Consider the following 24,015-nt stretch of genomic DNA (forward strand, 5'->3'; position numbering starts at 1 on the left):
CATGGAAACAGACCCTTCAGTCCAACCCGTCCATGCCGACTAGATATCCCAACCCAATCTAGTCCCACCTGCCAGTACCCGGCCCATATCCCTCCAAAACCTTCTTATTCATATACCCATCCAAATGCCTTTTAAATGTTCCAATTGTACCAGCCTCTCAACATTGAATTTCACCACTTCAGAGCTGACCTCACGACATCTGCCCTTCATTTTCTTACTCTCGTCTCCCCCCTCCTCCCCTAATGAGATCATCTTGGCTGCAACAAATACAGAAACTGCTGGAGAAACTCAGCAGGTCTGGCAGTATCCATGTGAGAGAAACAGAGTTAACATTTTGAGTGTAACATAACTTCTTAAGAACAGTCTTCAGAATTGTTTTGTTTACTGTGTTTTCAGCCAAAGGAGCCCACTTTTCCTTTCCATGTATTAATTTACACACATTTGCCTTTTCCATTTCTCTTCCACGCCGACTTAGCAAACCCTATCTGTTTTATGCTGGATCTTTCTACCATCTGCTTCTTTGCCTGTCTTCCATTTCTGTCAAAAGTACAAAAAACATCATTTTTCAACTCCTTTCAATTCTGATGAAGTCATAATGGACTCAAAATATTTACGTGGTTACTCTCTCCCCAGATGCTGCTCAGCCTGCTGAGTTTTTCTGTCTTTCTCTGTGTTTGTTTCAGATTTTCAGCAACATTTTGCTATTACGCCCTATGACAAACTGCCTGGTGTGTCTGCGCTGAAGTGCCAGGCAAGACAGAAAAACTGTGAGCCATTAGATTCTGGTTGAGGGAGAAACGAGCAAAAAGGTAAGGCAAGGCAAGAAGAATGTGAGAATCAGAGAAGGGATCTCCTATCACTAGTAACAGTACTAACATGTCATCCCCTCGGGAAAACGTCCCGAGTCTCAGAGCTTTCATCTGCCACCTGTTTCATTCTATACTGTGCCCTTTATAGGTGTTGTTTAGCTAACTCACCTACTCTATTTAGTCTCTCCCTCAATTCCAATACATAATCTAATTGTGAGATCTCTGACTCCGTTTCTGTTAATTTTTCTTTAATTAATTTCAAAGGGCCTCTCACTTCATGACCGAATATTAACTCGAAGGGAATGAATTGAGTAGATTCATTTGGGGCATCTCTCAGGGCAAACAATACGAATGGGATATCTTTATCCCAATCATTTGGGTAATCCTGACAGTATGCTCTCAACATGGTCTTCAAGGTCTGATACCAACTTTCTAAAGCTCCCTGGATTCAGGATGATACACACTAGATTTACAGTGCTGTATACCTAAGCTATCCATAACCTCCTTAAACAGCCTAGCAGTAAGATTTGACCCTTGGTCCGACTGAATCTCTCTGGGTAGCCCATACTATGTGAAGAAAGCTACTAACTCCTCTACCACCTTTTGTGCCTTGAAGCTCCATAATGGAATGGCCTCCGGAAATCTGATGGACACATCCATAATGGTTAACAAGTACTGGTTCCCACTTTTAGTTCTCGGGGACCTACACAATTAGTTATAATCCACGTGAAAGGTTCTTCAAATGCAGGTATTGGCCACAAAGGTGCTGGTTTTATTACCGCGTGGCTTACCTACCATTTGATATGTATGACACTTTCGGCAAAGGTTAACCACAGCCTTGCGCATTTCAGGCCAATAAAAGTTGTACCTTAGCCTGAGTCTGTTGTAACCTTAGGTGACCTCCTTCATCTGCTACTGGTAACACCTCTTGTCTGTAAGCTACCGGTAATACAATCTGGTGCACTTCGGCCCATTTCTCCTCTGCACTAACCTACCGTGGTCTCCATTTCCGCCTTATGATTCTATCTTACAGATAATAACCATCAGGAATATTCACTGCCTCCTTTTCAGAGTACTCATCCACATATGTATCTTTTATCGTCTTGTCTTGTTGTTGCAAGTCCCTTAGCCTTTCAGGAGTAAACACTTCTGTCTGACCCTCTGCCTGTTCAGGTTTTTCCTGCACCATTACGTCAAACAGGGTGTCCACTAATTGAACCTCAACTGTTTCATCTTTCTCTTTACTTTTCACTCAGTGTTGTGACTTATATCAGTGGGATCTGGTTACCACACAGTCTGGGATAATACCAGGATATCTCTATTTTAACTCCTCAGTTTCTTGGTCTTCCTTGGGCTTCTCCACAACAAGGGATGTCACTCTCACCTTGGATCTTGCCAAGGACAAACTGAATTCCTGGAACTGACATTCTGTCATTCACTCCCACTGTAATTTCCCCAGCACTTCAACCTGATCTTACATAGGGGAATGCCAAATTTCTGTCCATCTATCCCACAAATTACCATACACTCAGGTCACAGATCAGAAAGAGTTGTTCATATTTGTTCATCCCTTACTATCAGTGACTGGTTAGATCCTGTATCTCTCAAAATGATAACTTCTTGTCCTTCTCCCCTGTTCTTTCTGCGTAAACTTTATCCACACAGGCAAATTTTTCATAGAGATCAAATACTAACTCCACACCCAGCCTCTGCCTAGACTGGGCACACTCCTGCAGCTCCTCAGCTCTTCTTGGGGGTCTCCTTTACTACCTTAACTAATGCCACTGGCTTAGCTTCTTTTACCACATCTTTTCCCACAGTCCCTTTCTTTAATGACCAGCACTGTGTCTTTACACGTCCACTTTACCACAATGGAAACACCTGAGCCCTTTTACCTCCTTTCCAGCCTCTTGGGCTTCTTTATCCTGTGGTAAATTCTCACCAGTGCTCTCGACTCTTGGGTTAGTAGTCTAGGATCTCCCCTTCTCCCAATTTCTATCCCTCACAGAACAAAATTCTGGCCGGAAACTTGTCTTATGCACCAACATGTACTCATCTGCTAATTCTGCTGCCCTTCTCACTTACTGAACTTTCTGTTCCCCCACCTGAATTCTTACCATCTCTGGAAGTGAGTTTTTAAACTCTGACAGCAGAATAATCTCCCATAGAGCCTCAAAAGTCCTATCTATATTCAAAGAATGCACCCATCGATCAAAATAGCTATGTTTGATTTTTTCGAACTCAACCTAAGTCTGACCTGATTCCTTTTTGTGTTTCTGAACCGCTGTCTATATATTCCTGGTACCAATTCATAAGCACTTCAAATAGCCTGTTTAACCTTGTCATAATCTCTTGACCCCTCATCTGACAGTGTGGCAAATGTCTCACTAATTCTGCTGACCAGTGTAGGCTGACCTAGCATTACCCATAAATCCTCAGACCACTCCATCTACCTAGACAGTTTTTCAGTTGAAATAAAGAAGGCTTCAACATCATTCTCATCAAAATGTGGCAGAGTTTTGTAACATTTATATATATATATATATATATATATATCACTATCTTCTTTTTTAATCTCCAACCTGTTAACTTGACTTTATTGTCTAAGTTGCAACTTCTCAAGTTCAAATTCTCTCTCTTTTTGCTCACCTAAGAACTTTCTCTCTGTCTTTTTCCTCTCTCTCTTTCTTCTCTATTTCTCTCTCTCTTTCTTCTCCTTCTCTTTGCTCAGCCAAGAACTGTCTCTCTCTTTTTCCTCTCTCTATTCTCTCTCTTTCTCTTTCTTGTCTCCCTCTTTCCCCCTCTCTCTTTGTTTATCTCCTAACTCCAATTTCCTCAATTGTGAAATTGGTTTTTCTCCCTCTACTGCACTTGTCTGTTTCTCTGACACACTGAAGTGTTCGAGTAACTCCCTTCCAATTTCAGCTTTACTTTTGTCCTTGGTCAAACCCAAATCTAACTTATTTGCTAATTTTAAAAGTATGGACTTTTTTTTTCCTTCTAGACTTTCTTGACAAATTTGAGAACCATCTTCAATCCCAGAATCTTTTTAGTAATTTTAAGAGCCATTTCTCTCACTTTTATCATAATCAGCCACAGGTCACCAAAATTAAACAAATTGTCTCACCAGCATTTTATTCAGAGATGCAGCACACTAGCTTGCAAGTGTTTAAATCTGCTGGATTTTTCATACCCCCAAGCCTATTCAAATCAGTCTAAACCAGTTCAAATCACGGACCCAAGCCCCCAAATTGTTATGGCATGGAGTAAACCTTCCTGTTTAATTTAAAACCTGCAACACAGAAAATATTTATCCCATGCAGTAATCTTTGAAAATTTGATAGGCCAAGAACTAGTTAAAGTAAAAATGAACAATATTAGTTCTTAAACTTTAACAGCAAACAATTAACTAACACCTATTTATAAGTCCTTATTCTAACCTATATTTTACCTTTCCCTTCTACAATACCAGTCCGATAAACCCCCGCCCCCCCACCCCAGATTAAGATTTACCAAAATTTAATTTTTCAAAAGCTAGCCAGAAGTCAAATCTTCTTTTCTTCTTCTTCGGGATTTCTGCTTCACAGGTCACTGATTGATAAAGGTATCTTTGAGAGAGCTATTTTTCAGGCAGTCTTTTCACATGCTGGTGGCTTGGCAGTTCTCCTCCCAACTGTTCAATTTTCCCTGGCCTTATATCTCCCAAAACATCAGATTGTGTCATTCAGTTTTAAGATTGTCAATATACTAAATTCAAATTAGATTGGAGTTTGGTATGTTTTGGGGGTATAATTTAAACTGATTGGCCTAATTCAAATCTGTTTTTGTCTCCAGGCAACTAGCTACACTGCTACCCGAGTAGCTGTAGCACGTTACATTATACCTTATTGAGAACGCTTGCTGCTATCGCTGTTAGCTTTTAATTCTCTTAAAGGTACTATATACCCACATCTTCATAACAATTGAGATTGCCAGAATAATCTTTCCAAGGACATCAACACTGGAGATGAGTATATGGAATTCAATCGTTCCCATTCTCTGTGTCTTTTCAGAAACTAGACTATGATTGAGCTAGATTTGCATGGTTAGATTTGCATACTTTCTGATACACTGCCATTACTGGATGAGACGTGGCCAGCAAGTTCCAAGTGAGGTTGGCATGTGAACTCCTAAAGAACCGACATTAAGTTTTGTTCAGAAGTGGCTTTCTTTAGCTACCCTGAACATTGTCGAGAAGATGCATGTTGTGTTCAGTGGTGATAAAATAAATATTTAGCCAGCCACCCTCCATCCTTAAACAGTGAGGCTTTCTATGTGTCACACATTAATTGCAAACAACGCCAATAAAAAAGGTTTAAATCATCTGCCTTTGCTTTATCTTGAAATAGCATCTGGTCAGTCAGATACTTCAGAAGCAGCAGTTTCACTCAGGTTCAGTCAGATCACAGTTAGTCCCAGTTTGTGCCAAGAAAGCTCTCTTTGAAAGGCTATCTTAAAAGTTGATATTAATAAATATTAATTGATAAATGGAATTCTCTCACACAGGAAGCTGTTGGGGCCAATTCGTTAAATATATTCAAGAGGGAACTGGACATGACCTTTTCAGCTAAAGGGATCAAGGGGTAATGGAGAGAAAGTGGGAGTGGGACACTGGCATTGCATGATAAACCATGATTGTATTGAATGGTGGGGCAGGCTCAAAGGGCCAAATGGACTAATTCAGCTCCTATTTTCCAGGTTTCTATGTTTCTAAGTCATGCTCTCGACATGGAATTTTGCATCCCAGGAGAACATATTAAGAATTAGGGTAACAATGTTAAGGGGAATACAGGACCTTAAACCAATTGAAATGTTAAAGGGCTAACTAATCATGATGCTCAAATGACCAAAATGTGCCCCTGAAAAATACAAATTCTAAGATCAAATGTAAGTTCATTACAACTATTGTTTGCAGCAGCAAAATATCATTTCTTTCTTTTCTGTCTCTATTTGTTAAGAAACATACATTGCCAGTACTCAGCAGCCCAGAGCGAAGTCAGACTTCACAGCACTCAAAGTCTTTGTTATCATTGTATCAGGCACAGCTACACATCCTGCAGGATAAAATTACAAAGGTTTTGTTTTGTGACATAAATCATGGTACACCAGCAAGTAATCATGGAATTATACTTTTATATCTTTATTTTGTGGTAATCAATATTTCTTGAAGGCATAGGATGATAGTACCCCAGAAATCAAGGATATTGTTCTTGGCTCCAGTTCATGTCTTCCTTGACTATAAAAACATAACTATTATTTGATTAAAAAAAGGCCATAGCCATTTAGTTTCTCTTCTATCATCTTGGCAGCCACTTGAATGATTATCCTTTATTGTCACATGCATTTAATATAAAATACAGTGAAAAGTGTGCACCATCACTCACACATAAGCACCATTCACAAAATAACATAAAGAAAGGTAACTTAAAGAGAGTCCAACTTTTCCTTCTCCGCTGCTACACCATATCGCTGTCAGTGTCCCACTCTGGGCTACACCAGCCCACGCCATGTCCCAGAGAGAGTGTCCCACTCTGGGCTACACCAGCCCACACCATGTCCCAGAGAGTGTGTCCCACTCCAGGCTACACCAGCCCACACCATCCCCCAGAGGGAGTGTCCCGCTCTGGGCTACTCCAGCCCACACCATCCCCCAGAGGGAGTGTCCCGCTCTGGGCTACTCCAGCCCACACCATCCCCCAGAGGAGTGTCCCGCTCTGGGCTACTCCAGCCCACACCATGTCCCAGAGAGAGTGTCCCGCTCTGGGCTACACCAGGGAACACTATCCCCCAGAGACAGTGTCACGCTCTGGGCTACTCCAGCCCACACCAAGTCCCAGAGCGTGTCCCACTCTGGGCTACACCAGCCTACACCATGTCTCAGAGAGAGTGTCCCGCTCTGGGCTACCCCAAGCTACACCATGTCCAAGAAAGAGTGTCCCGCTCCGGGATACACCAGCCCACATCATGTCCCAGAGAGAGTGTCCCAATCTGGGCTACACCAGCCCACACCGTCCCCCAGAGAGAGTTTCCCCATCTGGGCTGAACCAGCCCACACCGTGTCCCAGAGAGAGTGTCCCACTCCGGACTACACCAGCCCACACCATGCCGTGGCCAGGGGCCCACTCCATGTGGAAGTGAGAGCCCTGCTCCAGGTTTCCCAGGCTGACCGACCGTCTCTGCAGCCGCGCTGCCTCTGAGAACACCAGCACCGCTCCAGAGCCCAACGAAGCTGCCTCTTGCTGTAGAGCTCTCTGTATCAGATACGTTTGAGGAAGAAAAAAGGTTGAAACGGAAAAGAAAAATACAGATGAGGAGGACAATCCCAGACACAGGATCCTGAACGCTACCTACTCTGCTTTTGCCATTTTGCTCACAGTAATAACATTATATACTAACTGTGGCAATCATTTTAAATTAAATCTACAACAAACCACACATGAATGAAGGAAAACCTCAATGAGAATAAACAGCTCATCCCAGGCATGTTGGATATACTTGCATATTTTATCTTAAAATGCTTTTTCTTTCTCTGAAAGAATATAGTTAGTTGCATTCAAACAAGACAATACCAACTCCTTCCATTAGCCTTCTGGGAGCCTGTTATATACTCTGTCAGTGAAGTATACTCTATCAATGAAATAATGGTCTGAATTTTCATAAAGGCCAAGGAATTCTCTATCATTTTGAAAATGGTGCTGAAAACCAGAATCAAAAAGGCTCTTCGATAAACACTGACCATTTTCCAAGGGACGGCAATGGGCTGTAATGTGCACACTGATGATTATCAAAGGCAAGTGTACATGTTAGAGTGCAATTGCTTTAAGCTGATCTGATATTCACTTCTAAAATGTCAAATACGTGTCTGAGCTAACATTGAGATGTCCTGTGACAGAGGTAAACTGCACTTCGAAATTGTTAAAAGTAAATGTAAATATGTGTTTAAGAAGTGCATAAACTGTTTGGAACTGTCAAAAACATCATCAGAACGAGTTTTCAAAATGAACCCTCACAGATCTATGAAAAAGAACTTCCAAAAGGCACTATTAAGCTGACAAAGCGTTTAGATAATTGAGAAAAACTCTTCAATTTTCACTCTATCAGAGAACAGGAGTGTGAGTACCATCTCTATAGGATTGGAGCTGCATTACAGCTGTTCATTAATGTGCTTGCCAGCTCAGAGATAGATTTCCTCTTCCAAGCGGTTATAACCTCTTCAAAGTGGGATTATGAATTTCAGTGCTTGTTTTCTGTAAGGGACCAAATAAAGTTTAATATAGTGAATGAGTTTTTAACCATAGTTATTTTGTTTTGAAACAGTGATTTCATCAAGACAGTTAAGAATTCTATTTAATCTCAGATTGAGTCCTATTGTCTGCCCAGATACTGGGTGAGTTGATATTCTTGGATGCAGGATAAAGGTTGGTGAGTGGGAAGAACTGGTCAGCATTAAATTGGCAAGGGTGCTATAAAGGGCTGACATAATGTACATAAATTGGTATGGAACGTATGAGGGGCCCTGGGTATAGGTAGAGGGACAGATGTTGGGATGGTTGGTAAGGAGGTCTTTGAGTGTAGGTGAGAGGCGCAGGATGGCATTGAGACATTTTAGTGTTTGAGCAATGGCAGCCATACCATTTCTCAGCATTCTCTTTCCCAGTAAAGACATGTGCGATTTACATGATAGTATCTCATAATCTAATGATATACTCTTGTCAGACAAGGGTATGCTACATTATGGAAACAAAATAGGTCAATGACAATAAAATACAAATCAGTCAGAGGTTCAAGAGTCGAATGATTGTTCTTGTTCCCCTGTTCTAATGAACTTTCTGCATTCCTTTCACCATTCTTGCTCTCTTTCAAGATCTTCAATATCTGTTGAGTGCTGCATCGTCAGAATATTTTCAGTGCAGTGTCATCAAATGATTAATAAAGTGGAAGGACTGTCTCACCATTTCGACTCAATGTTGACTTTTAACATCTTCCTATGTCTGATATACTTTACCCATTGTTAGAAAGCATTGAGTTATCCATAAACATCCATAAGCAGAAATGTTATCTAATGAAGCCCATACAGCCACCAGGGACATGGTGCAACATACAATCCCAATGTTGAAGCACTGGAAATTTCAATTGTTGAGTATCTAGTGGTTTGGAGGGACTGTGGCCTCTAATAGCATTCTTCCAAGGTTTAAAGATCACATTTGCCTGTTGCAGATTGCCATCTGCGATTATATTAACTTGGTGCAGATTAAAAAGGACACTAAACGTGACAATTAGCAGAAGAAAGCATCGAGATCGCTGTTGAAGGCAGACCCGATAGCTGCAGTTGCAATGGAACAGAGTAGATCAAAGTGGAATATTTTAAATTGTTGAGCATTGACAGTGAGCAACCACAGATATAAGATTAGTAAGGGGCTCACAGATGGCAAAGAAAGAGAGAAAAATCACATTGCAAAATTCACTTTCTGTGTCAGTGACCGAGATAGAAATTATTCTCCTGATTTTCATCAGATCCTGCTTGTCTGCTCTAACTGTACTGGAAGTGCAGAGCAAAGCCTGCTCACATGTAAAGTGAGTTTTCAGTATATTTCTGGCAAAGTTAAAGCAATTAAACTGGAACAGCTCTGAACTTCCTCCTTCTGATTTAGACTTCTATGTCATCTTTAAAAAAGTTACATTTGCCACAGGCTTATACCAATTTGCTAGCTGTGCTGATCACTTCAACGTTTTATTACGTTATTAGCAATTCTGACATTCTTTGCCCATCTCTAGTTGTTTTATTGTTGATTGTTAGCTATAGCCAATCAACCGCATTGTTATGGGCTCATGTCAATTAAAGGCCAGACTAAGTAAGGTTTCAAGCAGTATGAGTGCACCTGTTAGGTTGTTATGTCAATCCCAAGATTTGTGATCACTTTTTAAATGATGCCAATGTTTTTATTTGCTGATTGAAATATTAACATGACATTTTTTTGTTTATTCATTCATTGAACAGAGACATCACTGCCTGGGCCTAATATTTATTGCCCAGCCTTGTTACCCTTGAGAGCTGCCTTCTTGAATCACTGCAGTCCATGCTGTAGGTAGACCCACACGCTGGTATGGAGGGAGTTCTAGGATTTTGACCCAGCGACATTGAGGGAACGGTGATATATTTCCAAGTCAGGTCGGTGAGTGGCTTGGAGAGAAACTGACAGGTGATGGTGTTTCCGTATATCTGCTGCCCTGGTCCTTCCAGGTGGTAGTGGTTTTGGGATTGGAAGCTTTACTAGAACACAGATCTTCTTCAGTGCTGAAGAAGAGTTATGCCAAACACAAAGTGTTAGCTCTGTTTCTCTCTCCACAGATACTGCCAGACCTATTGAGGTTCACAGCATTATCAGTGTTTGTTTCAGATTTCCAGCATCTGCAGTATTTTGCCTTTATTTGTGTGTTTGGAAGGTAATATCTGGTTGGCACACACAACTGCTGCTGAGCATCAGTCAGTGATGGAGGAACTGAATTGTGTGCATGTGGTGCCAATCAAGGGAGTGGTTTGTTTTAAATAGTTTGAGCTTCCTGAGTTCCTTTGCAGCTGCACCCATCCAGGCAAGTAGGGAGGATTCCAACAAACTCCTGACTTATGCCTTGAAGATTGGGAACAGGCTTTGGGGAGTCAGGAGGTGAGTTCCTCATCACAGAATTCCTCTGAATTACTTTTGCAACTGCAATTCTCATACAGCTAGTCTAGTTTAGATTCTGGTCAATGGTAATCCCTAGAATTTGATAGTGTAAGATTCAGCAATGGTAATGCCATTGATTGTGAGGGGCAATAGTTAGATTCCCTTTGTTGGAGTTGGTAATTGTTTGATATTTATGTGGCTCGATGTTATCTGCAACTTATCAGTCGAAGCTTCTCTGCTGTCCCACCCATTAATCTACTTTAACAGTCAACTAATAGTCAGTTCTGACTTCATGTAAAACTCGAGTCTTAAACCTTCTCACAGGTTAAATCTGTGCAGCTGACTCACAGTTTCCCAGTGTCAATTTGCGGGTGTGTGGGGGGGTTGATCTATCATTTCAAGGCCCTGAATGCCTGGCCAAGGGGCACACATCAGAAGGTGAAGCCCACTGACAGTCAATCCCCTGCTTTTACTGCTGAATCCACAACACTCTTAGATTGCCTACAGTGTGGAAACAGGCCCTTCAGCCCAGCAAGTCCACACTGACACTCCAAAGGATAACCCACCCAGACTCATTCCCTTATTCCTCTACATTAACCCCTGACTAATGCACCTAACACTGCAGGCAATTTAGCATGGCCAATCCATCTAATCTGCATATCTTTGGATTGTGGGAGGAAACCAGAAAGCACAGAGGAAACCCACGCAGACACGGGCAGAATGTGCAAACTCCACACAGACAGTTGCCCGAGGCTGGAATCGAACCTGGATCCCTGGCGCTGTGAGGCTGCAGTGCTGAACCACTGATCCACCATACTGCCCCAGGATGCTGTGTGTTATAAGCATACCTGCCATTACCTACCTGTGGCTTGGCCTACTCCTTGATTCTGAGCCAGTTACTGTCATTCTGGAAGGAGCCACAACCTCCCCAAATATTCATGGAACTTCTGCAGTGCAGGAAGAGGACATTCGAGCCATTGAATCTGCAGCAACCCTCTGAAGAGCACCTAATCCACATCCCTACCTTATCCTCGTAATCCCACAATTCCCACAGCTAACCCACCTCGCCTGCACATCCCTTGACACTACAGGACAATTTAGTATGGCCAATCCACCTAACCTGCACATTTTTGGATTGTGGAAGGAAATTGGAGTTCCAGGTGGAAACCCACGTGGACATGGGGATTCTACCATTTAAAAGACCTGCTGGACTCTCATTGAAACTCACATTTTCACAGATACCATTCCCTTGTTGAACTCTTCCTCATAGAGGGGTGGGTTTTTGAGCCTTTTTAAGGTTGTATCAGGGAGAAATACTTAAGAACAGTCTCTCTGGCTAGAAGAAAGCAATTTTGCAGCTGTGGAGTTTTGTTTTGTCACAAGAAAATTGATTTAGTAATTATACAGTGAATCAAAAACATTTTTCTTAGTCTTTCTGTCTCATTACAGAATACTGCAAAGCTTGGATAAAGTGGATGTGAGGATGTTTCCACTAGTAGGAGAGACTAGACCCTGAGGGCACAGCCTCAGAGTGAAGGGTCAAACTTTTAGAACTGAGATGAGGAAGACCTTGTTCAGCCAGAGGGTGGTGACTCTGTGGAACTCAATGCTACAGAAGGCTCTGGAGACCAAGTCATTGAGTGTCTTTAAGGCAGAGATAGATAGGTTCTTGATTAGTAAGAGGATCAAAGGGTATGGGAGAAAGCAGGAGAATGGGGTTGAGAAACATATCAGCCGTAATTGAATGGTGGAGCAGACTTGATGGGCTGAATGGTCTAATTCTGGTCCTACATCCATGTTCTTATGGTCTGTCAATCCCTCTCTTTTATTCTCGTGTTTTTTATTCCTTTACCTTTATTCCAGTCTCTGTAAATCAATTAAATTTAACTTATATTTCCTGCTTTATATATTCTCTCCATATTTCAATGAGATTTGATCAACGTGAATGCCTAAGAGTTCCATTGTTACTGAACCTGCTCACAGACTTCATAGATCCCTGGCAGATGGCACATGCTGGAACACATGTTGGATTTGTATTAATCTCTGCTGACAAGGTCACAAACCAAGGTGGTCATTAATCATTGAGGCTAGTGGCTGTTTATCCATTACTGAAAACAAAACCCTGGCCACAGCTTACATTATTTTCCAGAACACTGGGTGACAGAGTGTCCTATAAAACTGTCTCCTTGGCAGCCTCATAGACAGTGTTCTGCCTGAATCACAGTGTGTGTTTAGAGCCAATTGTGGGATAACAACATGGAACTGATTCTTACCAGAAAGTGGCAAAGTGTAAACTTTGGTGAGTTTTAGAAACTGTTTTTCTCTCTCTGAGCTCTAGCCTGTTTCCTCATGCTGCCTTTCAAAACTCACCTCATTGTGCCCTGTGATGCCCTAAGCTTGGTGTATTCTCTTATTAACCAGAGATGGAAGAAGTATTCACTGCTGCCAGGATTTCCAAGAGTTTTGGCATCAGTGGCATATTTAAAGCTCATCCTTGCATCTGGTCAACTTAGAGGTGACCATCCTTTGTATCTAAGGTGATAAAGATTCTTGCCTTTGTGGTGAATTCCTTCAATAGTTGACATGTGTTAGTTCTTTAGATTCATGTTTAGATTTTTTGGGTCAATGGATACTCTCTGCTCTCCGGGCTCTTTGATTGTTACCATGCTGGAATGCACTCTGTAGGATTTGTCACTTTCTTGATTTCTCCCTTCTTTTGCAGCTCATCTATCCTGTCTTGCAGGACTTCCTTGAGAGAGGCTGAAACTTTGCTTGGCAGACACTGAATTTATTTTTCCTGACTCTGTGAACACATCTTTACACTCACCTGGGATATGTCCCACAGTCAATGGTTCAGTGTGCTGTGACACATCGCAAATCTCTTTGAGAATTACCAGCCCACACTTTAAATTTATTCCAGGTGAGATTTATTGTATTTGCTTACTGGAACCTCACTCCAATTATTGTAATGGTCTTGCAGAATAATCTGTTCTCCCATGTGTATATGGTGCCATCACATTGTCTTAACCTTAAATTTAAGGACTTCCTTTTCGGATCACCATGTTGAATCACTTTACACAGGCTTTTGAGGGTCATTATGGGGATGATACACCAGTACCTATCTAGGACAAAATGAGGACTGCAGCTGCTGGAGATCAGAGTCGAGAGTGTGTTGCTGGAAAAGCACAGCAGGTCAGGTAACATCCGAGGAGCAGGGGAATCAACATTTTGGGCATAAGGCCTTCATCAGTATCAATCTGACACTTTATTTTGACTTGAGATTCTCCCTCTGTAGTTCTCATTCCAAAGGTTACAAATTATGTCTCACTTATCTCCTTCACTGAACCACCTGTAGTACGGCACAGAATGAATCATCAGGATCTCAGCCGATACCTCTCCAGTGACCATCTGTACCTACTTGTGCTTTCTTTTAGCCAAATACTAAAAATAATTTAACTTCTTGCAGTGAGAACACTGCTTTCCCTGTGCTGAGCACACCATGGACCCTTTTGTATGGTATCTTCTGCAGGATTTGCATCTGTCCCTTTGCCTGGAATTGTTCTGTCCTGAGTGCATGAAGTATCTGGTAGTATAATGCAAGACCTGGCCATCAATATGCTCCAGCTGTTGTTTTAAAACTTCTGCATGATGCACAGCTCAATTGTTCTCCTGAATGCAAATTTAACTTCTCCTAGTAAGCACGCATGCACTTTTGAATTCCTTATTCATAACATAATCCTGTCTATAACTAGCTTATCCTTTAATTACTCAAATTCACAAGTTTCTGCAAGTGGAGTAAATGATGTTACTTATTGATGACTGGACTCATTTTTTCACTTTGTTCTCCAGCATTGACTACCTAGCGATCAAACACAAGTCACTTGAGGCTCAAATCATGCTTCCACTGCATTTACAATTTCTGTCTTGTATTTTTTCAGCCTTTCAGAGAGATTTAGGATAGAATATATTTTGAAACAGTCTCTTCTCAACATTGCTAAAAGTGAAATCACTTGACTTATTCTGATATGTTCAATAAATCTGTAGTTATTGCATAATTCTGTCATTAGATGGAAAGATTCCCAATATTGCTTCATAGCCCAGTCATTTGAACAGGAACTGAAAGGGGAAAGGTCACAACCACTTTCTCTTGAGCAGTGTTTTCAGACCTATCTTTGTGTTTTTTTTAAATCAGGCGCAGCTCTGTAGTTGTGCTTTAAATGTCAGCTCCAGACATTCACCTCAGTGTCTCTTCTGACACATGTTTCAAGAGCGCAACACAGCAATGCGTTCAACATGAGGATTTTATTGAAGTGAAACGTAGAATGTCTGCTTATAGGGTGGACAAAATTAAAATTCACACAGCACATTGGCTTGTGCTTCCAAATAAACCTGTTGGACTATAACCTAATGTGTGATTTTGAACTTTGTCCACTGCAGTTCAATGCCGGCTCCTCCACATCATGCTTACAGGGTGTGTGCCTCATAATAGAGGTCACATCACTGTGGCAGTCTAGAACATTTGTACATGATTGTATTTTTATCCAAGTAGGTTTTACTCATTTGTTTTGGGATTGCTTGGCTCTGTCTATCACATGTGTGTAATCCTGTGTTGTAACAGCATCAGGTTGCACCTTAGAAACATTTAAGAAGCTATTAGACAAGAGAGTGAGTGAGAATTGAGTAGAGGGTTAAATCAGGAAAGATTGCAATAGGGTTAAATGGAACATAGATGCCAGCATTAACAAGATGAGCCAATAGCTTCTTTTGGTGCTGGATGGTTTATGTAATTCCTGTGTTCCCTGTTTAATATCAGCATTTTGTTTCCTAATTCTCCCTTTATCCTTGATAATTGTGCCAGAGCAACTGAAGCATTCCTGAGTGGTGCTGGCAGTAGCGTATGTAAATCAGTATTTCCCATTCCCAATAAGATTTTGAATTTCTGCAGAAATGGCATCAGGTAGTGGAAGGGGAACAATTGTGGGCCTCCACTGATTTGAATCCCTGAATGTACTCAGACAGAAAAATCCCTGGGCAATCATAAGAAGGAGGGAGAGTTGATAAGAATTCACAGCCAGTGTACCTCAAAGTTATTGACGACGAAGTGTTCATAATGTTATTCGGGGGCACTTGTGCAAAATTATTTGCAGAGTGACATTTTAATGGCGGAAACAGTTTGTTTTTTCATATGAATAAACCCAGTTGTTTCTGCCCCGTGTAAACAAGGCACAGGTGATGCTGTTAATGGCAAGTTTGAAATATACTTGAACACAATTGGCTCATTGTCATTAAGGAGATCTCGTGGTGCACAGAGATCCAGCAGCTTTTAATTATGTTGTATAAGATTGTCAGAACCTGAAAGGGTTAACGAACATCACAAGATAAGCTGATGAAGAGTTATTGGGCCTGAAATGTTAACTCTGCTTTCTTCTCACAGATGCTGCCAGCCTTGCTGAGATTTTCCAGCAATTTCTGTTTTTGTTTCAGCTCTCCAGCATCTGCAGTTCTTTATTTTTCACAACATAAGCTCTACCCATCTGATATAAAGTACTGGTCCTCGGAGGAAGTAATCAGTGTACTGCAGTGATTGTTACAAGTGTAAACAGCACGTAGCTATAATAGTGTATATTTCCCTTTAAGTTGAGCCTGATGTCTCATAAAAGACAGTCATGTATCTTATGTAACGAGTTATTAGATAATACATTGTAAATCTACTTAATGTTCATCATGATTGAGTCTATCCTCTGTCTAAGATGTCAAGTGGGCATCCTTGCTCACATGGGTTTCAATAGCCTACATTAATGACAGCAAGAAGGATTGCTGTTGGCAAATCTACGCAGAATATCCAAGACCATTTCAACATTACAAAGCAATGACAGCAGTGAGGATTTCCCCAATGTGAGAGTTTCAAGTTCTATTCCAGGACCTAATGGCCAAAGAACATATGCTCCTAAATGACCAAACAACTTGTGTAACAATATACTCTAATACCAACCAGTAAGAGCAGGGTAGATTCCTGGTCAGCAATGTAATGTGAAGTTAAAATAATTATTATCCAAGGCCAGCCAGCTGCTACACAATAGCATGGAATTTGATGCCTGGTTTGGCTGGATTGGTTTCAGGACCTGCCTCCTTGCTGTACCTGTTTGTAAAACACCTTTGTGGGTCAGAACTGTCTTTGGCCAGAGAACTGAACAAGGACAGTTATCACTAATTGGCAGGTTACAATGCTGGCTATTACATTTTTAATGCTTTTAGACAGAATCGTGTCTGGACAAATGCCATACATCTGAGCTCATTCAGCCTCACAAGCCACTCTGGAAAAAACCTGAAACCATGATAAATAGATTCCTGTGTTTACACGTTACCATGTTGATCATTCTTGGTCATTTGGAGAGATAGCACTGACACTGACACTGACACCAACTTCCACAACCCATTCTCACAGATGACTCAATAAACCCCCACTACTTCCTTATCAACCTGTGGAGAGACACGCTCAGCACACTCATTCTGCCTTTCTATTTTACACTAAATACTAAATAACTGCCTGCACAATCTCATACTGCCTACATGATCATTCTCTCACACATCCAACTCTGCCATTTCATTTGCTGAACATACATTAAGTGCCAGCCACATCTTAATTTCCTCTTTGCTTCACAACACACATACAGAGAAAATGCCTGTCAAAGACAGGTAATTGGAAGGGCTAACCTCATCCCATTGAATGTAGTTTACAGAAAGGTATTAATCTCTTCCTCTGGGAAGTGGTGACTTCTCACATAGCTCTGTTCCTTCAGAAGCACATGCAGAATACTGGAAACAAGCAAATTCCCTGCTAAGATTTAGGAATAGATTGCAGTGGGTGATAAATGAAAAAGTAATGAATGGACATGAAAACAGGGTGGGCAAGTCTGATTCACAAATTGAAATTACCCTGACTGATGTGTTAATGAATGAATCGACGTTTCTGTACTTTACTCCTGGTTTCTAAACAGCCATCTTAATGTATTGCTGTGGCTCAGGAGTGAAAGCATCCTGAACTAACTCAGGAGAAGAGTGCCATTTTACTTCACAGCAAGCACTGATACAGTACAGAGGTGTCCTACAACACTCACTACATGCACACTCTGGGAATGAAATCTTCTGCTGTTGAAGTTAATGAATCTTCCAGACCAATTACGTAAAGCCATGTCATATGTTAATTGTATCCTGCACATCTGAGAATCCTTGTTTTCTGTCTTACAGACTTGAAATGTGAGTTACTAATTTAAGGATGCACCTGAGTGGGGTAAGCACGACTGATTGAATGTAGTAATATGTTGTTGAATGTCTGATGCCACTGACAAGATGGTGTTCCTGATGAAAATGAGTTGCAGACAAGAGTACAAATGATGGTATAGTCAGCACACATGATATGGTGAGAGTTAACGGCAATACACCCTTCTCAGGCATTTTCTGAAGGGAAAATCCAGCTTGGATCCAAATCCAGCTGCAACACTGTGTCCTGTTCTGGTTGCTAGGTTAAGGGAAGGTTGTGATTGCACAGGGGAGTGTGCAGAGGGGACGCACCAGGATGTTGCCTAGGGTGCAGTGTTTCAGGTATGAAGAGAGTCTGCATAGACTGGACTTGATTTCCTCGGAGCAGAGAAGGCTGAGGGGGTACCTGATTGAGTCTAGAAAATATTGAGGGACATAAATAGGGCTAATAAGAAGGAACTTTTCCCCTTAGTGGAGGGGTCACTAAGCAGAAGGCGTGGATTTACGGTAAGGAGCAGAAAGTTTAGAGGTGATTGAAGAAACAAAAATCCACTCAGAGAATGATGGGTATCTGGAAATCACTGCCTGAAAGGGTGGCAGAGGCAGGAGACATCACAATTTTGATACATATTCACTTTTTCATACGATGGTCAAGGCCAAGCACTTGGGAATGGAAAAAGTAAGTAGGTCTTTGATGACTGGCATGGATACAACGCACCCAAGGGCTTCTTTCTGTCTTGTCAAACTCTCCAACTATGGCCTTTTGTTCCTTTCCATGCTGATTTCCATCACTGTAGTGTTGACAGCTGTGTATTCAGCTGCTTTGGGCTGAAGCTTTGTAATGCTTTCCCTAATTCCATCTCATTCTTCCCCTTTAAGGCATGGTTTAAAAACAAACTCTTCGTTCAAAATTTGGGTCAACTGTTCTCATATCAGGGAGAAAGTGAGGACTGCAAATACTGGATATCAGAGTCAAAAAGTGTGGTGATGGAGAAGCACAGCCATTCAAGTAGCATCCGAGGAGCAGGAGAGTCAATGTTTCAAGCATAGGCTCTTCATCAGGAATGTGGCTCCCCAAACTCCGATGCTCAAAACATCGACTCTCCTGCTCCTTGGATGTTGCCTGACTGGCTGTGCTTTTCCATCACCACACTTTTTATTCTAATATCACTTCAGGTGGAAACACTTCCAAACATGATAAACTAATGTTCCAGTGAGATGCCTTTAGATGTTTTACAATGTTGTTGTAAGGGTAAAGTTGTCAAAACCTTGGCAAACCATAGGGCTCTCTCTCGTTAGAGAGAGAGGACTGGTTGGTTTAACCTGAGGGTTACCCTGCCTCAGGCAAGGGAGCGACTGAGAAGGAGAGTCCTTCACTGGAACCTCAGCTAGTGCAGGAGTTGAACCCATGCTGTCACTCTGGATCAGAGACCAGCAATCCAACCAACTGAGCTAACCAACCCAGAGGTTAAAGAACAAAGAAAATTTACAGACAGGATCAGTCCCTTCGGCCCTCCAAGCCTGAGCCGATCCAAATGTACTGTCTAAACCTGTCGGTCAATTCCTAAGCATCTGTATCCCTCTACTCCCCATCTACTCATGCATCTGTCCAGATGCATCTTAAATGAATCTACCATGCCTGCCTCTACCACTTCTGCTGGCAATGCATTCCAAATGACCACCACCTTCTGTGTGAGGTACTTACCGGGTGTATTCCCCCTTAAACTTTCCACCTCTCGCCTTGAAAGCATGACCTCTTGTTATTGAATCCTTCACCCTGGAAAAAAGCTTGTCTCTATCCACCCTGTCTATACCTTCATGATTTTGTAAACCTCAATCAGGTCCTCCCTCAATCTCCTTTTTTCTAATGAAAATACACCTAACCTACTCAAGCTCTCTTCATAGCTAGCACCTTCCATACCAGGCAACATCCTGGTAAACCTTCTCTGCACTCTCTCCAAAGCATCCACATCCTTTTGATAATGTGGCGCCTAGAACTGTACACAGTATTCTAAATGTGGCTGAACCAATGTCTTGTACAATTTTAACATGACCTGCCAGCTCTTATACTCAATACCCCGTCCGATGAAGGCAAGCATACTATATGCCTTCTTGACCACTCTATCCACCTGTGCAGCAACCTTCAGGGTACAATGGACCTGCACTCCCGGATATCTCTGCCCATCAACCTTTCCCAAGGCTCTTCCATTCATTGTATAATTTGCTCGAGAATTAGACTTGCCTAAATGCATCATCTCACATTTGTCTGGATTGAAAGCCATCTGCCTCTTTTCCACCCAACTCCCCAGTCTATCTATATCCTCCTGTATTCTCTGACAGTCCCTTATGCTTTCTACCGCTCCACCAATCTTTGTGTCGCAAGATCATTGTGATCTGTATATATGCTTGGTTAGTAATGAGTTGAGTGTTACTTGGACTCATGCTTTGTGGTCTTCACATCTTCCTCCATTTCTTCATCTTTTTTTTCAAAGTGTCAAAGCAATGAAATCCTGTAACGAAAAGTGGTGACTGAGGATCGGCAACTTCTTATTCTGGACTAATTTTGGGAAGAATTTCAGTGAAAGGATCTTGTGCCCTATTTTTCTTGACAACCCAAATTTATAGTTATCTTCAAAAGTCCACAGATGTTGTGTCTAACTCTGCCTACCCTGTGGGCAGGAACGGTTAGCCACCCATTTTACACCACAGCCCATTTACTTTTTCATTGGCCCCAGCCTTTGTAGTCTTCACTGTCTTTTGTACCCCACTTTTACATCACTGAGAACATTATTTATTAAGCTGAGAGTCAAAGATAAGAAAATCTCAAAGGTCCTTTCAGAACTTATTGTAAACTATTTTCTCTCAACTTAAGTTAGCATCACTTGAATGATAGAGACTGTCTTCCGATTTCATTGCTGTTTTTTCAACTTTTGTGCCATTCTTAATAAACATTAGCGCAATTTGACTTACAGCATATTTTCTGGCTCACCTCAGGGGACTATCACTGTCAATAGTGGAAACACAGCACATGGATAAGAAATGTTAAGATCCACTCTGTGCTATGTTGTGGATGTGAATTATGATCTGAAATAGCTTCAGCATCTGCAGTTTATTCTGGGGAAAAAATTGCTTTGTGAATAGTGTAGGCGTTCCTGTACTTTAGGGATTTGAGTTGCTGTTGCAGCTGCATCTGATAACAGCCACACCCACAGTGAGTTGCCAAAGGTGGGAGCAGAATTACATGTCCCATTAATCTCACGCATGCACATTGTCCATGATTAGTTTTTTTTACTGATATCTAATTTAATCAATGGGCACAAGTGAAGAAAAATATTTCACCTCAGCTGATTGTAAAAAGTGATAATCGAGTGGCGTAAAGTATAATTTATTATTGCTAAGGAAACTATCACAATTAACACTTTTCTCTGAGGTAACATCACAAACCACTGGCATTTCAATACATACTTTATTTCAGTAGTCATCAGACTAACATTCTCCTGGTTTCAAATGTTTTTCTCTCACAGCTACTTGTTTTACATGCAGAAATCATTAAAGAGCCTGTATTCTGTATACATAAGACACGCTTTCTCAGCCTCAAAAAACTCACTTAAGATGATTCAACTTTCTTCCAAAACCATGTTACATATCAAAATTCTTAGCACAATTTAAAGTTACATTGGATCAGCATAATTTGATTAGTGAGAGATGATTTCAAAGCTTGAAGGTACGTCACCTATGCAGTCAGCACCCCCTTCAGTTTATAATACAGAACACATGGCGCTTGGGAGGTAATAGACATTCCAGAATGTCAGTGCTCTCTATCTCTTTGTGCTAACATGGATCATCTGTCACTTAATTGTTTGTCTTATAAATGATGCCTATAATAGGCAAAGTGGAGACTTCTTATATATCTAACAAGGAACACTTTTAATTAGCATTTTATGCAACTGAATCATGTTAAATAGTTAGACATAAGCCTGGCAGCTTATTTTGCCTTTCATATGCATTTCATTACCAGTTTGCCAAGACATTCTATCTGTGCAGATATTAATGTTTATATATGCACTTCATTTCTTATGAAGTAATTTCTAACTCAAACAATAGTCTATTTGGAAATGTTTTATGACTTGAACTATACTAAATTCCTTTTGTTCTGTAAAATTCCCACTGCTGCAACCCATCTTGTGCACAAAACCAGGTGCTTCTGCAAACAAAGGGGGATTCAAGACCAAAAAGTAAAATGTAGAAAAACAGTTACTAATCCTTCAAGGAATACACCAACTTTTAGATCCAGAATCATCACCAGAAATCTCCATTTGTATTCTTTCCCAAATGAGGACTGACAGTGCCCTGTTTGAGTGATCTCTGATGGTTGTGTCTTGATGTTTATTTTGACATTCAGCCTTTTCTTTTAGCATAAACTTCCCAAAGAAACTTTCCCGAATTAATTAGAGGGTGAGCACAGATTATATTAAATTGGACCGTTTCTTCAGTTTTCTGCTCTACAAAATATGATCTTCACCATGAGGGAATCAGATCCTGAATCCAGCCCAAGCTAAAATGGGCATTAAATCCCATGCTGTTGACACTAATCTGATCCATCAGTTATCCTGGCTCCTCAGGTGTACTGCGTATTTGGGCAGCATGTATATTTACATGCGTGTTGTAGTTTGGAGTTCTATAGAGTGATGAACTCTATTTCAAGTGATAAACTCTAAGTTTCAATTTTCGTTATATTACTTAGCTGTCCAGAAATCTCTCCCACTCTTAGCATATGTCAAGCACTGGAATCATTCTCAGGTTGATACTGCACCTTTGTTGGTCACAAAGTCCTGGAGTGGGACTTGCACTCAAAGCTTCTAACTCAGAGGCAGGAACCCTACCGACCTGGCCACAAGATCACCTTGTACATCGCATATAATGCTAATTTAAATGTTCATCAGCAAGCTGTGCTGAGTTAAAATTTTACTCAATTTTTCATTGCAGTGTATATATGGATTGCAGTCCATAGAATGAAAATAAAATAAAATAATTGAGGATTTTATTCACTTCTTATTAAGTTTCGAGTTCTTTACATTGGGAGTAATCATAGTTACATAAAATTAACAGAAAATAAATCTAGAAATTATCAGATAATTAATAAATAAAATTAAAACTGATAATGTTCAAGGTCTATTTCAGGTGATCAGCACCTGGAAGTATTCAAATTCATATTTTGGATAGGTCACTTTATGAGAAATATATCCCACTCTGAAATTAATATTTTATTTCTCTTTCAGGTGTTGACATACCTGGCTTATTTCAACAAATCATCTTCTCTTTCCTGAGGAAAGTATCCTGACACTGTGATGAAAACATGGGCCACAGAGCAGTGCGGAGTGTTAAGACCACACAACAGGACCATTGTCATGTACTGCCTCATAAAATGTACTGTTACAGGGTCACTTCTTCTCCTCCACACACCCTTCAACCATGGAGTCTTGGTTGCTGTTTGTACACATCAGCAAATCACGGTACACTTGCCATGATTTTCCATTCATTAATTTTAATGACAGATAATAGTGGGAACCACATCCATGAGATCCAGATACATTTCCCAATGGGGGGAAACAGTGCCAGGAATATGCATTTGAAAAAATTGGCTACATGTATCTATCTACTTATTTTTCTCATTAACTGAATTTTCAGGTAATAGACAGTTGTCACATACATACAACAAAGAAACAAAGACTGGAGATTAAGGGCATGAACTTGCCAGAATGTTCCACAAAGTGAAAAGAAACAAGATCTTGACAATGTTATAGCACTGCTGTCCATACTTTGCTATGTTAGCTTTGTTACACAAGTTTTCAAACTTTTTTTGTCTTGAACGCGTCAAGTACGGAAAATTGATATTCCTAAATTAATTTTTTTTTAACTCTTTGCTAAACTGGCTGAAGAAATTAGATTATTGTCTTTAACAAAATGGAAAAATAGTTGGAGCTGGTCCTGCTCTGCTTTTGTATTTTTACTGGAAACCCCGACTGATGCCTATGAACTGGGTTTCACTCAAAGTTACAGCAGTGGAGTAGACTCAGGAAGAAATTCCAGGCATTGGTAGTTAACTTCACTTTTGGGGTCAGCCATTAAGTATATTTGAATTTTTGATCAAAATAACCTTAAACATTACCTATTAGAAGAATTTGGCATCTGATTGTTAACATTCCTACAAGGCTATGTTGAAGTAATTACCAATGGCAGAC

At 40.8% G+C, this 24,015-nt stretch overlaps 1 long non-coding RNA gene across 1 annotated transcript; it reads left to right on the forward strand.

Moving 5' to 3' along the window:
* Positions 1 to 12,742: 12,742 nt before the first annotated feature.
* On the forward strand, positions 12,743 to 23,790 carry LOC122548610. Its single transcript, XR_006311267.1, has 4 exons — positions 12,743 to 12,812; positions 13,236 to 13,433; positions 17,762 to 17,804; positions 23,053 to 23,790. It is a non-coding gene; the product is annotated as an uncharacterized LOC122548610 (long non-coding RNA).
* Positions 23,791 to 24,015: the final 225 nt, after the last annotated feature.

The sequence above is a fragment of the Chiloscyllium plagiosum genome, chromosome 3 (genome assembly GCF_004010195.1).
Source record: "Chiloscyllium plagiosum isolate BGI_BamShark_2017 chromosome 3, ASM401019v2, whole genome shotgun sequence".
NCBI classification, from domain to species: Eukaryota; Metazoa; Chordata; class Chondrichthyes; order Orectolobiformes; family Hemiscylliidae; genus Chiloscyllium; species Chiloscyllium plagiosum.